The following is a 4596-nucleotide window of genomic DNA, read 5'->3' on the forward strand; positions in this document are numbered from 1 at the left end:
TCACACACAAAAGCCTGTGGAGTCCTTTACATATTGGTCAACTCCTTCTGAATAGGAGGCCTATCCTGGAGTGGTTGATACACCCAGTGTCACTCCATTGTACAAAAGTGACTTTCCTTGTCCCAGTAGTTAAAAGTGACAGTTCAGTTGTTAACCTTTTCCTTTAGTGGCTAGGTTTTCATTCATGCATCTGACCAATCGTCCATACATTTAAAAAAATATAAAATTCATGAAACCCTTCATGAATTTTCATGTCATGCTTGTTCAGGAGCCATGCTAATCTTCCCTGTATCATTCCAATTTTAGTATATGTGCCGCCAAAGGGAACATGGAGAGGAGTCATCTCAAGAAATACTCAAGTTAATAAAAAAAATGAAAAAGATGAAAAAAAAAATAAATTTAGGGTGGTTAGGCCTTCCCCCCCCCAAAAAAAGAAAGAAAGAAAAAGTTGGAAAGACTTACTGATGGAATATAGGGTATTGTGGAAAACCTGGTGATCACACAAAATGATACTGCCAATACTCAACAGGTGAAGTGGATAAAGTACTGCTGAGCAGTGATAAAGTGAGACAAGAGACACTTTTAGGAACTTAGTTGTAGGCTTTACTGATTGGTCCGTAGGATGTGGAAATATGTCATCTTGCCAAGGTCAGTTGATAACAGGACTTCAGTGGGAAGTTCTGAGAACAAAGCAATGCTCCTTGCTTGCTACCAGCATTGCAAAAATAATGAGACTCGTCAGAAATTGAAGATACCTTAGTGCTCATCTAGTGTAAGCATTTCACTTGTAGAAGAGATATTTGGGGTCTACAAAAGGGAAATAACAAGCAGTGGTAACGCACGAGTAGGAGAAAGATCAATCAATATATTTGAGTCAATAACTCAAAATTTATAAGAGAATTTTCTAAACAAATTATTCAAAACTGTTCATTATAGAGAATATCTTTTTGCCCATTTAACTCTAATTCTAACAATGAGAACAGCATATATAAATCAGAGAAGTTCCTGAATATACTTAACATAAAAAATAAAGTTTTTATCCCATGTTTTACCTTGACTTTCTTCTCATGAGTTTAATTCTTCTCTCATTTCTGCTACATTTTTCTCCTACCAGAGCCTCAGAACCTCTAGACTAGGTTCTCTGCTACAGGCTGAACCATATTATAGATTACAAATGACTATTGTTTGCTCTCAGTATATTGATTTAAGTGACTGAATTATATGGATCAATAACTAAAAACTCATGAAAGATATGAGAAAAATTCAGACTGTTTTAAAAACCAAGTAAAGAAATAATTAGCAAATTGTTTCCCAGACTAAAGAGATGGCTTATAGGATAAAACTCTTGCTGCCCAATTGTGAAGCAGGCATAGAGCTCCTGCAATCCCAGCATTGGGGAGGGAGGCAGGGACAGGAAATCCCTGTGGTAAACTGGCTAGCTAGACTAGCCAGATTTACTGAGCTCTTACTTCAGCTGAGAAGCCCTGTCTCAGTAAATAAAATGGAAGGTAATCAAGAATGACTCGGACATCAACTTTAGGCTTTTATATGTGTGCACACATGTGTGACCACAAGCATGTGAACATGTACACAAATGCTTGCAGAGTACACACAAATGCTTGCAAATCATATACATATATGTAAATTAGGAAGCTGTTTTCACTATGTACAAGACTTGTGCTAAATAATTGAAGGACACAAATATTAATAAATGATGGATTCTGGTCTGAGTTTTAAAATTATTGGAGCATAGACATAAACAGTGAGAATGTACACTCAATAACAATATTTAGAAAACTCTTAAAGGAATTATCAGAGAAGTGATGATAGGCAATTCAAGGCAATTTTAAAATTAAAAAAATTTAAAAAATAGACATTACCTGGTTAGTGTCCAGTAGATCATTTATGTATAATGTATGCAAGTACCTTTGGATGCATAACAGTATAATTAATATTTCACTGAGCCTTTTATAAAATAGAAAATTGACATTTTAGAAATTAGGCCATCAAACATCTCAAGTATGTTACAGTAGCTTGCATGCTTGGTAAACATAAGCACTTTAAAGTTTTTTTTTTTTCCAAGAAAATTCAAGGAAACTTTGTCAATGCTTTGTGTGGCAGAAAGAGATATAGGCTGGCCTGACCACCCAGTTCTCCAAGAAGAGTCTAGACCAGAAAACCAAGGAGTACCTGGAGGGATCCATGGCTCCAGATACATATGTAGCAGCGGATGGCCTTGCCTGACAGCAGCAGGAAGGGAGGCCCTTGGTCCCAAGGAGGACCTTGGTCTTGGGGAGGTTTGATGCCCCAGCATAGGGAGATATGGGCAGGAGAATGTGGGTGGGGAAACACTCATACAGGCAAAAGGGAGGGCGGATGTGGAATGAGAGGGTTGGTGGAGGGTTAACAGGGAAGTGGGATATAATGGGATGGGGGTTGGTGAAGGAGATAACTGGGAAGTAAGATATCATTTGAAATGTAAATGAATAGAATGCTTAAAAATAGAGATTTTATTTGATTCTGTCATTTTTCTGGAGTCATTTATCATAATTTTTTCCTTTGGCAATGTTCCTATCCAATGACTTGCTGCATCCCATCCTGACTTCCTGTGGCCTCACTGAATTAGTTATTTCAAAAGGGTATCAATGATCCAATTAGCATCTCTGATGGCCAAACCCAAGCAAAACAGGTTTCCTCCAGCTTAACAAATACTGAAGGTATTTCAAGCAAAGGCAAGACCTCCTTGCTTGAAAGTATTTGATAAATTTGGAGTCACTGTATGTTCCTTGTTTCTTAGTGATTGTTTCTTAGTGTCCGTTCCTCTAATGAGTAGATGTAATTCTCTCAGCTCAATCTTGTTTCCCTACGATTTACCTTTGCAAAGTCTGATGGTTTCAACTTGTTACAGATTGAATGTGAAATGACACAGGATTATGTGATCATATGCCCTTTGGACTAAAAGTTTGGCTGTGAGATGTTTGACCATGGGGGTAGGGACCTAAATTCATAGGTAGTTCTGCTTCTGGACCAAGCTTTATGTTTCCTGGTCCTCTGAGAAACGAGGAATCTTACAAAATTCTTTTGACAGTTAGAGAGGTTCCTTTGACAACTAGAGAAGTTCGAATATATGATATTTGTGGGGAGAAGTATGTAGATCACAAGCAGGGTATCATACAGGAGGCTGTAATATGGAAGATATTTTAAAAGAGAAGTGAATAAGCAACTTGAGTTACACCCATGACTAAAAAGACTGGATGATAAGATGGAGATTTAGTGTGTAGCGCCTTCAAAATTAAGCCAATGGTTCTTTATTTCTAAGAGTTTATTAGTAAATGACTTGATTATATTTAGCATTTTAATGCCATGCACATTTTAAAAAACAAGTTATTTAAAATTGGTCATCAATGAAAATACTATGTCTCTTAAAAATAATACTTTTGTTATTTTAAAAATCATACTTGTATAAAATATATTTTGATATTATCTAACCTCTAGTCTCTCTCTTTAAGTACCCCTGGGCCCCTCTAACACATCTGTCCTTACTTTGTGTCATTATTATTATTATTAATTATTCAACTGTGTCCAGTTAGTACTGAAAGTGTGTAAATAGTCGTGGAGCAATCCACTGGGGCATGGACAACTTAACAGTGGCCACATCCCCCAAAAGAATGACTATCCCTGCTCCCTCAGTGACTGTCAATCGCTAATAGCTTCTCAGCTAGGCGTGCATCTTCGGAGCTCTCCACCTTGTAAATTCTTTCCTCCTGCTCTTCTGTGATGTTTCCTGAGTCTTTGTTCATAGAACAGTACATTTTATTCCCTTCGAGTAATAAGAACATCTGTCAATTGAGAAATTAAAAAGTGGAAAGTAGCAGAAAAGCAACTAGTTTGTACATTAGAATTGAGAAAGGTGTAGTATAAAAAGAAATGTGTAAAGATGTATGATGGACCAGAAGTTTTTGACTGATGGAAAGTATATCATATTACTTTAGCCTTCTTTACTTTCATGTATTAATCAAGTTAAATATATTGTTATCTTCTGTGTCACAAGTGCCAACATGTGAAAAAGAATGAAATAAGATCAAGGTGTTGTAATGGTTTGATAGGTAGAGAAGAAGTTTTAAAACATAATTTGGATCAAATGAATTAAATCATGCAGCAAGAATTCAAACATAGTAGAGCCTACTCAATAACTCATTTTATTTTATTGGTTATATGCCTAATGTCTGGTCTTCAATTTTTCTAAACTGTGAGTTGGAGATTATGGAAAAGAGAGGAGGTTGAACTTACACTCCTAAAGAGAGCTAGCTCTGAAAGTTCAAAGTTGTAGGATTTCACTTCAAATATATTTCTGTGGAAAGCTCTGGTTCTCATTCACACTGTGTGTGTGTGTGTGTGTGTGTGTGTGTGTATTTGTGTGTGTGTCAGACATATATATACATATATATGTATATATATAGTTTATTATCATCATCACCATCTCTTGAGAACCTTATACAAATATTTCCATACTTACACCTAAAGGAAATAAAAATTTCCCACCCCTGAATTCACATTAATCATGCTGTTTTTTTCTTTTATCCTCATATTTGTGGC

General features: G+C 36.2%; 1 non-coding gene across 1 annotated transcript; it reads right to left on the reverse strand.

Moving 5' to 3' along the window:
* Positions 1-223: 223 nt before the first annotated feature.
* Positions 224-328, reverse strand: LOC116889420. The gene has a single exon (XR_004386385.1). It is a non-coding gene; the product is annotated as a U6 spliceosomal RNA (small nuclear RNA).
* Positions 329-4596: the final 4268 nt, after the last annotated feature.

Source organism: Rattus rattus, chromosome X (genome assembly GCF_011064425.1).
Source record: "Rattus rattus isolate New Zealand chromosome X, Rrattus_CSIRO_v1, whole genome shotgun sequence".
NCBI classification, from domain to species: domain Eukaryota; kingdom Metazoa; phylum Chordata; class Mammalia; order Rodentia; family Muridae; genus Rattus; species Rattus rattus.